Source organism: Gopherus evgoodei, chromosome 3, assembly GCF_007399415.2.
Source record: "Gopherus evgoodei ecotype Sinaloan lineage chromosome 3, rGopEvg1_v1.p, whole genome shotgun sequence".
Lineage (NCBI taxonomy): Eukaryota > Metazoa > Chordata > Testudines > Testudinidae > Gopherus > Gopherus evgoodei.
The window spans coordinates 223,474,472-223,487,181 of NC_044324.1; positions in this window are offsets into that span (position 1 = coordinate 223,474,472).

Genomic DNA, 12,710 nt, shown 5'->3' on the forward strand with positions numbered 1-12,710 from the left:
AAGCACCCGACTGGGACTGCTCGCTCCGTAAAATGTCCAGAGGTTAGAGCAGGAAGAGGAAGCGTTTGCTCGTCCCGTGAGAATGAAAAGATTTGGAACAATTCTCCCACCTCAAAGCAGGATAAAAGGTCAAAAGTGCAAAAATGTTCATGTACCAATAATTCTGGGGGTAACGGGATTGGGTCAAACAGAACATTGCACAGTGATTCATTGCTAGACGTTTCCTTTCGATTTCAGCCTTTCACATTTTTCGTTACCTTGTTTTTAGTAAAAATTAATGAAACTTTCATAAGAACATAACATGACAAAGGCATTAAAACAGAAAAAACAACATTTCGTTTGGGGGGAGGGAAATGTTGAGTTGAAAAATTCCCATCTGGCTCTCCCTAGCCTCGGATTGGCCTTCAACTGGGATGGGTGCGGGGACCTGAATGGGCCAGATCCTGAGCTTGTGTTGCTCTCTGCAGCCCAGCTTTCCAGCTTACACCGGCTTGCGCAAGGCAGCTATTCCTTATCGTCTGCTGGTCCTCTGCCCGTTCTTTGGCCTATCTTCTAATTAAAGCATCTTTTGGATGTGTGCAGCTGGGGGAGGGAACAGAGAGTCAAGCTTTCCAGCTACACAGAGCTCGTCTTCATTAAAAGGAGCCCAGCATCATTAGCACGTCATGAAAGGAATGGAGGCAGCGTTCACGGTAGGTGCCCTGCCTGGGCAGCCCACAACCAAACTACCTGTGACTATTTCCCGGCCAGGGGAGGGCTCTGGGGAATGCACAGCAGTCAGGCTTGGCCAATAGCAGGCAGGGGACAGGTTGGAGAAGCAGTGGCATGAAAGCCCCATGGCCAGGGCTGACGATGGGGGGAAGCCAGTACAAATTACCCAGGCCTGGCAGTCCCGAAGGGGGCCCGGGGCCCGGCTTCATCAGCCCTGTTTAGCCAGTCCACCCTAGCTGGAGGGCCCGAAAAAACATTTTCACCAGGGCCCAAACCTGCTTTCAGTGGCCCTGCACGGTGCCAACATGGACAAACAAAGGGGGATGCATAAAGGAGAAAGCGACTCATGGACCCAAAATCTGTCAACTTCAGCCTGGCCTGCAGTCAGGGCCAGAGTAATCCATCCCTGGGCTCTCAGCAGGCACACGCCGATGCTGCTCCATTAGCCGTGCTGCTTAATAAACCTCTCCTGTCCTGGGTCAGTCAATGGCTGGCTGCCACTGCACAGACACTGCCCTATCAACTCCCCCATGTCCATACCCCCTGCCCCCAGGCTCCTGGCCGGCTCCCCGAGGGGCTGTTCAGTGCAGCTCCCTGTGTAGCGTGTAGACGAGTGTGGTGAAACCCTGGCTGGTGGCTTGTGTCAGCTGGTCCAGGAGCCAGTCCCCTGGCCGTGGAGAGGAGGAGCCGCCCTGGCCACCCCACCGCCCAGTCAGGTCTGGCCTCGCTGCCCCTCTGTTCTGATGGGGGACAACAGGGCCAAATCCTAGCAAGTGGCGTGACCTGGAACACAGGGTTGCAGCACCACTCAGGTTGGGCCCGCCCACAAATTTGGCCCTATGCACGTGTCTAGGGTGCTTGTGCCTCAGTCCAGCCCTGCCCCGGTGGCCAGCAGGGAGTGGCAGAGGACAGACACAAGCCCCGGGTCCTGCAGCTGCATGGCGAAGGTTGGGAGACAGGGACTGATCCACACAGCACACGTGATGGATCAGGCTAGCCAGATGGAGCACAGAGGCCCTGGGCACGGGGAGTAGAGCCAACACCCCCCAAAGCAGGGCGGGCCAGGCAGGTTCCGCTCTGCAGGGAGAGTTGGGCTGGCCCTTAGGGAACGCGATACAGCTCCTGGGACCGGCGAGCTGTGAAACCCCCGTCAGCGGAGGCTCTGAGGAGGAGCTCAGAACACCTCTTAAGCTGACGCAGGCATCCTCAGTCCTGTCTGTGGCTACGTCTACACGGCGTCCCAGTGCAGGAGTCCCCTGCTCATGTACATACACCGGTGCTAGCCCTCATCCAGCCAGCAGCATCGCCATGGGAGCACAGGGAGCATCTGCTGAGCCGGGCTGAGGCCATAGCCATTGATTCCAGGCCCTGACACCCAACATTTCTGTGATCCTGTGAAGGCTGCTCTGTCCTATCCCCCTCCACCCTGGGGCGGCCTGTGGACCTGGTCCTGCAGTGGCACCATCCTTCCTGCCCGCTGGGCGTGTGCTGTCAGGCATAAGCTCAAACCTTCCTTTTGCAGAGACAAATGCATCTTCCCCTATACAGACTGTATTCTTCAGGACAGTCCCCTTCACAGCCTGACACTTTATAGCAAGCTCAAATTTCGGACATAGCCTAATGGGGCCAGAGCCTCAGCAGGCTTAAATCAGTGTAGCCAGATTGACTTCAGTGGAGCTGTGCCAATTTACGCTAGCTGCCACCCTCGCCCCAGGTTGGAGAGTAACTAACTGCAGCACAGAAGCAAAAGCACTTCATGAGAACTTAGCCAAGTCTAACTGAAAACAGTTGCATTTTAAAATAGAATCAAAACAAAATGATGGAAAAAAGACGCAGTAATACCCAGCCTGTGAGTTCCTTGAAACTGACACAGTAAATGCAGAACCATACCAGAAGGTCATGCTTACAATTGCTGACATCCAGGGTAATCATGAAGAATAGACCAGCATGACAATGCTCTAATAATGTATTCGCAAAAGCCAAAGACTGCCCCCCAAAACCACAAATCAGACAGTGCCCTGTTGCTCTGTCTGCAGATCTTAATGACTGAGAGAAACTGCTTTTAGAAAGCAAGGATTAAAATAAAAGTTGCAGCCAGTGCTACTGCAGAGCCAATTAAAATTTAATCAAGCCAAACGCATTCATTAGGGACTGCTTGGCTTACCTGACAGTTAAGGTGCAATTTTCAAACTTAGACGTTTGAAGTTTTGGCAGCCGCTCACACACAATGAGGGATGTGGTATAAAAACTTGAGTAGAACAGAATTATTGGCTTGATTTTCAAAGGTGCCGTGTTGCAGTCATTACCTGAATCAGTGGATACCATCCCATCATGTGACCTTTGTCGGCTTGATCTCTTAGCATTGGGCTGGAACCAGAAAATAAAATCAAGTGGCTTTCCAAGAATCTGTATTTATACACAGCACCTCTGAAAATCAGGCCACTAGTTTTTTTTCTATTCGATGCTGCTCTGGGTGCTCAGTGCCTCTGAAGAACAGACCGTTCATATTTAGGCTCCTAACCATGGAGTTAGGTTACGCATCTATCCTTTTAGACCCATTCGTTCAAAGAAGAGCCCAAGTAATGCACATGAACCAAGGTAAGACAAAAATGCATTTTCCCTGGATCTTGCACCTCAGTTCCAGCACTGACCAAGCTCTTTTTCACCTAGGCTGCTTAGAGCCACACTCTGATCCCCCTGACTCGAGCAGTCTGTCTTGCAAAGCAGGGTGTGTGACTACGGGAATCTGGCACTTAACAATTTTCATTGCTGCTTGGAATTGGATGGACCCAAACTGAAACCCCAGATCTCAACCGCCCCTTACGTTGGGGAAGTTGAGACCCAGAAGCAAAGTTCATGGTGCCTCCTCATGCCATAGAATGGGCTGAACTGAAAGCCCAGGTCTGAACACCCCAGGCTTTGAGGCGGTTGGGATCCAGGCTGGGGCTCCTGGACGCCACCACAACATACATCATAAACATTAATGATGTTCAGCTTCCTGGCCCCCTATAATGGACTGAACCGAAAGCCCAGGCTGGACCATCCCCAAACTCAGGGCACGTTTAGATCTGAAAATGGGGCCACTTTTAGTAACCTCCCAGTCAAACCCAAACTTTACAAAGTAAATGTAAGAAGCCAACTTTACAGAGCCAGCACTTTCACAAGAGCTGTCAATCAAGGTAATCCTTTGGCATGCTTGGCAGATAATCTTATCCCCACTGGCCTCCAAAGCACATCACAGCCTCGTAAGGGCCTCAGCGTGTTACACTGTCATACTTGGATCAATCCTGTTTGCCCAGGGCTCAGGTGCAAATGGCTTTGCCAGGCAGCAAAGCATGAAGTGGCGAGAGTAAGAACAAATGGTCTTATAGCCTGGACTCCTCCGAGTCCAGCTGTAGCTACGAATGGTTTATAATAGCTGAACTTTATCCTTCTCCAGGGTGTAATTGGCTGCGAATCTCTTGTTAACCTCTTTTATTCAAATCAGTTTTCTCAGCAATGTCTTGCCCTTCACGCTTTTGATTATTCTCCTGTTTGTATTTAAATAAACCCCCAAATCAGCGGCTGTCCCACTGTCTAGCAGGAGTTCTCAGGTGCTGCCAGAGATTGCCTCACACAGCAGGCCACACGCTGCGATACAGATGCAGGCCAATGTCGGAGGGAGTGCGTGTTGGGGTGTCAGGATGAAAATCCATTAGAACTGCGCCGCTAGAAATGATGGGTGGCACGGCATGTACTTCTGAGCCTGGGTGTCATAAACAGATAGCTAAGGGTTAATGTCTCTTTCACCTGAAGCACCTGACCAGAGGACCAATCAGGAAACCAGACTTTTTCAGGTCTGGGTGGAGGGAAGTTTGTGTCTGAGTTCTTTGTCTTCTGCCTATCTCCCTCTCGGCTATGGGAAGGATTTCTCTAGTTCCTGCTTTCTAATCTTCTGTTTTCCAGTTGTAAGTACAAAAGATCAGATAGTAATTTATATGTTTTTTTGTATTTTACATGTGTGTAGTGGCTGAAGTGTTTTGAATTGTATTCTTTTTGAATAAGGCTGTTTATTCATATTTCTTTTAAGCAATTGACCCTGTATTTGTCACCTTGATACAGAGAGACCATTTTTATGTATTTTTCTTTCTTTTTACATAAAGCTTTCTTTTTAAGACCTGTTGGAGTTTTTCTTTAGTGGGGAACTTCAGGGAATTGAGTCTGTGCTCACCAGGGAATTGGTGGGAGGAAGAAGTCAGGGGGAAATCTGTGTGTGTTAGATTTACCAGCCTGACTTTGCATTCTCTCTGGGTGAGGGGAGGAAGAGAGATTAGCTCTCGGTACTTCTGTTTTCCAAGGCTGGAAACGGGGAGGGTGGAATCCCTCTGTTTAGATTCACGAAGTTTGCTTCTGTTTATCTCTCCAGGAACCCAGGGAGGGAATACCTGGAAGGGAGAAGGGAAGGGAAATGGTTTATTCCCCTTTGTTGTGAGACTCAAGGAATTTGGGTCTTGGGGTCTCCAGGGAAGGTTTTTGGGGGACCAGAGTGCCCCAAAACACTCTAATTTTTTGGGTGGTGGCAGCTTTACCAGGTCCAAGCTGGTAACTAAGCTTGGAGGTTTTCATGCTAACCCCCATATTTTGGACGCTAAGGTCCAAATCTGGGACTAGGTTATGACAGTGGGTGTGGTACTACGCTGGGCCATGTACCCCACAACGGTACAGCGAGGGCCAACGGGAGCACAAGAACTCCATTTACCCAGCTGATGGCACCCAGAGGGATGGTAGGTAGGTTGATTAGCAGGACCACCTGGAAAGGAGCCAAGTTTTCTTCAATGGACGAGGTACCCAGGGAAGTGGTGGATTGTCTATTGATCAGAAACACCATTAGCAGAACATGCCCTGGGAAACCAGCACAATCCTCTCCTGAGATCATTAAAGAAATCATTGTTGTTTCGTCCTGCCATTTTAGGTGCTTAGGAAACCAAGAAGAACATCCTTTCCTTAAGAAAAGCAGCAAGGAGGAGTGGCAGATACCTCCCGCTAGCCCAGCGCCAGTGCGGCTTGTCAAGGTGAGTTTTGCAGAGATGGCTTGGGCCCGCAGGACTGGATTTTTCCAAAGTAATACATGAAATGTTAGTTTTAAAAAAGCACACACTGTACAGCCCTTGACAGAGGCTTGAAACACACTGCAGCTCTCCGCTGGGCTAAAAAGCAAAGGAGACAACTTGGATGAGAGCTTGCTGTTCCAACAGCCATTTTAAAGGCCTGCTTAGCACACTGAGACCCTTTAAATATATCCCTTTGTGACTAGTCCATGTTTACATTTCTGTCAGCAGCAGCCTTTTATTTTAGCTCCATGCCTTGAGCAAGCTCCTTAAGCCGTGTGCCCAGAAGGATGTTCCTGGTGGAATTGCATATGGCCAGACGGAGGGCCCTGTGGCTGAGATAGGCCAGAGAGCTGTTCACCGGCACTCTGCTCAGAAGTGCTTCTAACTATGAGCCCCCAGGAGGGAAGAAAATATCCATCGCCAGATGAGCAGGGCCGGTGCAACCATTTAGGCAAACTAGGCGGCTGCCTAGGACACCTAGTGGTTGGGAGCGCCTAGAAGTCTCCTCAGGCGAGGAGGTGGAGTGGAGGTGAGCTGGGTAGGGGGGGCGCACAGGGGAACAGCTCCCCTCTCCAGCTCACCTCCGCTGAGCACACAGCCCAGCTCTGAGTCTCCTCCAATCAGCGCCGCATGCCTGGGCGGGGAGGAGAATTAGAGCAGCGCCGGCGTGCTCAGTGGGGGAGGAGGAGCCGAGGTGAGCTGGGGCCGGCTACCCAGGCAGGGTTAGCTTCCGCGGGGGGGAGAAGGGGGGGAAGTCTCCCCAAGCAGGGTTAGCTGCCGTGGGGTGGGGGGAAGTCTCCCCAGGCAGGGTTAGCTGCCGTGGAGGGGGGAAGTCTCCCCAGGCAGGGTTAGCTGCTGTGGGGGGACAGGGGGAGTCTCCCCGGGCGGGGTTAGTTGCCGTGGGGGGACAGGGAGAAGAGGGGTTAGCTGTCGCGGTGGGGGGGTAGCTGCTGCTGGGTGGCTCCCCAGGTGGGGGGGCTGAGTTAGCTGCAGTGGTGGGGGCGGGGTTAGCTGGAGGGGGGGTGCAAGATGGAAGTTTTGCCTTGGGCGTGAAACTTCCTTGCACTGGCCCTGCAGATGAGCAGAGCCTGGCTCCCCACGCAAGTAAATCCACAGATATATACCAGGGAGAAGCAGGGGTGCTCTTGTCTTCTGACTGGTGCTCTGTTAATGGTGTTGAAGCATGTGTCAGGGCCTAATTCTGCAACTACATGAGAGCACAGTAGGGGGGTTTTAGTGCACACCAGCAGGGTCTACACGGACCAGCTAACATGCAACATGTGAGTGTGCTTTAGAAGTCACCCCCCGCCACATTGGAGCACATTACTCCTTTGTAGAGACAAGACCCTAGGCCACTGTGAAGTGCTTACTCACATGAGTAATTGTGCTCTCACCAAAGTCCAGGGGACTCTTTGTATAAGTGGTCCTTGTGTGAGATCAGGCCTGCACTGATATGGGATAGCACAGAGCAGACTGAAAACCCTGTGCTATATAATAACAATCCCTAGCTTTTATCTAGCGCTTGTCAGCAGGCAATCTCAGAGTACCTCACACAGGACATCATTATCATTATCTCCATTTTACAGATTGTGCAAATCACTGCAGCCCAGTGCCTCAGTTTCTCTTTGTGTAAAATGGAGCTAATGCTGCTGACCTTCTTGGCAAAACGCTTTGAGATCTAGTGCTGAAAGGCTCTCCATAAAGGCTGGATATTACTACTGTTAGCAATGTAGAATACATACACAGACACGAGAGAACAGGTTGGAAAATATTTTTCAATAAAATAAAACATATTTTCATCTAAAATGTTCCATGAAAATTTTCCAGTTTTTGGCAACAAGCCCAAAAATTGAACATTTTGGGGTTTAAAATCAAAGTTTGCAGCTGCTGAACATTTTTTGGTTTGCGGGATTTCTTTTTTGTTCCCCAATGATAAACTGAGTATGTTCACTGAAAACTACATTTTTCCACCAAAAATTCATTGTTGATAAAACCCATTTTTCAAGGAGACTGTTTTTTGTCAAAATAAATTTGACCACCTATAAATCTTTACAGTAGCTAAAACATACGGCAGGCCTCCTACAAGAGAACACAAAACATAACCCTGTTATTACAGCTGAAAAACTTTTCAAATTTTAAGAATGTGATGAAAACTTCAATTGAAATTGGCAGGTGAAAGTTTTTAGATTAAAATGTCACTATTCCGCATCATATCTCCTTTTTTAGCCTGCTCTAGCACCAGTTGTTTCAAACTCACAATTACAAAAGAATTGTAAAAAATAAAATCTTTAATTTTAATAAACAGGAAATTGTCCTTGAAAAAACTTTCCATGATTTGATTTACCCTGTTTTCTCAGCCAAAGTACATCATGTATGCAACTAGAAACTTTTAAAACAGGGATATGCCTGAGTACAGTCAAGCTGTACTAAGTGGAGAACAAAGAAAAAAATAGGGCGCGAGGGAAAAATATACATAGAGGAACTTCTTTGAACATCTAGAAGAAAAAAACTGAAGTCATCATAAATTTGCTCTGTATAACAGTTCTTTAATAAACATTTCTCTTGAAAATCTGACAGCCAATGAGATCAGGACAAATGCCCATATGAAATACCCTGCATGATTAAGGTACTATAACTGTATGTGATTACATGTTTGAAAAGTACCCTGTAAATCCGCCTCAGATGTTTGTAAGATTTGTAGGTTTGTACCCTAACCCAATCAATTTTGCCTGGGAGCCAGAATGAATTCCCATTATGGAAGTGATTTATTGCATGCGCATAGAAGATGCAGGTGAGGAGCACTAATTAAGAGCCTTTAATTATCAATATACCAGATCCAATGCAAAGCAACTGCAGTGCAGACTTGTTCAGCAATGTCCCACTAATGTGTGCTGGGCAGCCTGGACTCAGCTGTGATGAAGACACATCCATTTGACTCCTTGGTGCTTTGCTTGTCCAGTTCAGGCTATCAGTGACAGGGAGTGTGTATAGCTGACTGGCAACAGTCAATGTCAATGAATAGCTGCCTTTGTTCTTCAGCCATCTTGGATCAATTTCCCCTGCCAGAAGCAGACAGGGTCTCCCGAAGTCTGAATTGCCTTTCCTAAGGCTGGGGAGCCTCACTGGACACAGTAGCAGTTTCTTTGAGAATGACAAAGATCGTGACGAAAAGGAGCCTCAGAGTAGTCAGGCTGAATTATTGCTCTTTAAATCACTGGAGAGGGAGCATGTGTGAGCAGACCTAGCAGGAGAAAAGAAATCCAGGAGCCAGCTGATCGAGAGAACTCAACAAGGAAGCCAGGTTTTTTAACATGAGTAAGTTTTCTGAGTAAGGCCAGGGCAAGTGTTTCTTGACTCATAGCATGACTATGAGCTGACTCATAGCAAATCTTGAATGTCAAACCAATGAGCAGAGATCAGACAAGTCGGAAGGAGATTGTCTCAGTAATTTAACATGGGGAATTGGTTTCTTTCGCATAAGCTTTGGGGAAGGAAAAACCCCCAAGCCTAAATGTTAAATGAGACACGAGATTCTAATAATAATAACAATGCTACTTAGCTCCTGTACACTGCTTTTCAGCAGTAGGTCCCCAAGTGCTTTTACCAAGGAGGGTGATATCATTAGCCCCATTTTAAAGATGGGAAACTGAGGCACAAAGAGGCGCCCTCGTGCAATGTGCTGTCCGCTAGCTCCCGCTGCCTCCCCGGTACAGACTGTAGACATGACCACAGTCAGGCTGGTTTCTCAGGATCTGCTCCTGGCTGTGCTGCACCAGAATCCGCGTGGGTCTGCGTTTTGCATCACGGAGGCTGTGTGCTGATGTAGCGAGGTGAAATCCAGCTCATAGCAAGAGGCAGCAAGGGCGGGATTTTCCAAAGCTCTCCCCATTGCCTCCATTCCCACCGAGATTGGCGGTAAAACTCACTTTGATCTCAGAGGGAACAGGGCTCGTCCCACCCTAAAGGCCTGAGCACAGGGCAGGCTCCCTTTCCAGGCCACCGCCAATGACCCATCCGCCCTGGTTGCAAAACCTGTTTCTGCAACTGGTCTCTGCTCATAGACAGGTGCTGGTTAGAGCTCTGAGGGCTAAGAGAGCATCTCCTGAGCAGACCCCGGGGGGGGCAGAAATCCTGAAACTGTGATAGCTGCAATATTCTATTCAAGCCTACTAGCCACTGCCCTATTCACCTACTCAGCTGCAGAAACGGGGGAGTGTGGGAAAGGCTCCCTATGGCCTGTTTGAAATAACATATTTCTAAGCCTGGCTGTTCCACATGTGCACGGTTCTGGGAGTGTGACTTTCAAGGCACAGCCGATCCGGGCGGCAGGGCTGATCTGATGATTTAGTGTTGGTGTTTTTAACATTTGCATTCACTGGGCCGAGTTATGTCGATTCTGAAACTTGTTTTTGTCTTATATTTGTTGCATTGTGCTGTAGCCACAGGCTGACGCTGTATTAATAGACCTGAACCACCCAAGGCCAGTGAGTCTGAAAGTCAGACGCTCATAGTCTCAACTGTAAAGCCAGAAGGCTGAGGAGTCACTCAAGAATCGAGACCAAATTCACCCCCAATGTGGACCCAGAGTCACTTGACTGATTTCCCAGCTTTAAAGAACCCTGAGGCACCTGATCTACAATAAAATCGGAAACAAGGCATGTTCCGCTCAAGGCTTTGTTAGAGAGAAATAACCAAATCAATACAATTAAAAAGGCACAGACCCAACTGCAGAACATTTCGTTTGCAGGTCTCCTGTCAGGAGCAAAGCAGTGGGACCCAGCCGACTGGTATATACCGACCCTGAGCCTTCCCGGAGTGCTTTTCTGAGGGCGGGGGAGTAGCTGAGACAGACAGACAGCTTCTCATCTCCTACACCAGTGTCAAGCCAGTGTGACTCCAGATTTACATTGGTCCCTGGGATCAGAATCCGGCTCCTGTGGAGTGGAAGCCAGCCAGCCGCAGGCCTGCGTTACAGGAGGGACCGACAGGTCCCGATCCAGCAAAGCACGGGAGTAACTTTAAGCACTAGAGTGATCTCACTGAAGGCTACTCACACGATTCAAATTATGCCCGTGATTGGCTGGATCGGGGCCTGCAGAAACTGATGCAAAACCTGAAAAAATGTTTCCAGCCGTCTTCAGGAGAGGGGAAAAGAGAGAAATATTTGGGACAATTCCAATTTTGCACATATCAGCTGATTCATTCCTAACCCTGTTGTGATGCTCCGGGATGTCAGGATCCTCACACTAACTCACCGTCTAATACATTATACGAAAGCCACTCCGGGCCTTTGTCACTATTCCCATTGCAAAATTATCTAATCTGGGGGTTTGTCTTAATGTTTCTTTATTGATTTTTTTCAAGAAAAATATAAAACGTGCAAAAATGCCACAGGCAAGATCTTTGCATTAAGACAGTGAGTGTCATTAGCAGCATCAGACCAAAGCTATGTAAACACGCTGCCAGCCTGGCAGGAAACCTCGGGCATTGCATCTCACAGCGTAGCTACCTTCACTGGATGCTGCTCAGTGATGGCGTCTCTGGCTTTCCTTAGACCTCCAAGCAAGTGAGCTGTACTCACTCTTTATTATACGCGAGGAAACCAAGGTGCAAGGAGCTGAAGCAACGCCTCCAGGGTCACCTGACAGAGCTGGGAACAGAGTGCAGGGCTCCTAAATCCCAGCCAAGCCATGCCACAATAGCCTCTCAGGTTTGGGAGCCCAAATTCATTGTGACTCACAGCGATCACAGGAGAAACGAGGAAGGGAAGGATCCAGAAATTGTCCTTTTTACACTGGATCGGAGCGTCTCTACGGAGAACAGCCCTCTAGGACCCAGACCACCAGGGAGGTGCCACCAACCAGTGTTGTGATCACATTTAACAATTAAACCCATGTATGTTCCTGTGGACCCAGCATCATTAGCCAGCCAGACAACACTGGCTAGTGAGCCATTTTTCTCGGGGCTAAAGGACAGTGCTGGTGGGTCCATGAAAAGGAAGACCTGTTTGTTTCACTCTTTCGTTCCCTGATGTTTATAGATACCCGCTGTAGATAGATCTTGCCAATCGTGATGGGACAAAGAGGAATGGTTGGGAGGGGAAAAGGGGAATATCAGAGCTGGTTTGAATTTTTTTCCCCATGGAATTTTTGGCCAAAAACTCAAAAACCAAAAGTTTTCAACCAAAGACGTTTGGTTTTCAGCTGAAGCATCTTGAAAATTTTCCACAGAAAGCAGACACTTTTCTCGAAAATGTTCATTTAATCAAAAATCCAATGTACCATCAAAAAACTGTTTCAGTAGGAAATTTTTGACCAGCCCTCAGGGATATCAAATAGTAGTTGGGCGGTGGTATCTCTTCTGTATGCGGCATCAGAGAGACTATTACTGGAGGACTGTGGCCAGTGCTGACATCCACACTTTCAAAAGGATGCTGAAAAACTGGGAAGGCTTCAGAACAGAGCTCTAAGAATGTTCTGAGGTCTGGAAAACCTGCCTTATAATTAAATACTCAAGCAGCTCAATTTATTTAGTTTATCCAAGAGAAGATTGTGAGCTTATTTGATTATGGTCTACAAATACCTACATGGGGAAGAGATGTCTGAGCGTAGATGGCTCTTTAATTTAGCAGAAAAGGACAGAACAGGATCCAATGGTTAGTAGCAGAAGCTAGACAAATTCAGACTAGAAATAAGGCACAATTTGTTCACAGTAAGGGTAATTAGCCATTAGAACAATTCACCTTGGGACATGGTACGGTCACCATCATTTGAAGGCTTAAAGGCGGGCTGGATTTCTTGCTATAAAATATAATCTAGTGCAAACAGAAGTCATGGCCTTGATGCATGCATCACCAGGGGAGGTTCTCCGCTGTTATGGAGGAGGTCCAACTAGACGACTGTAATGATC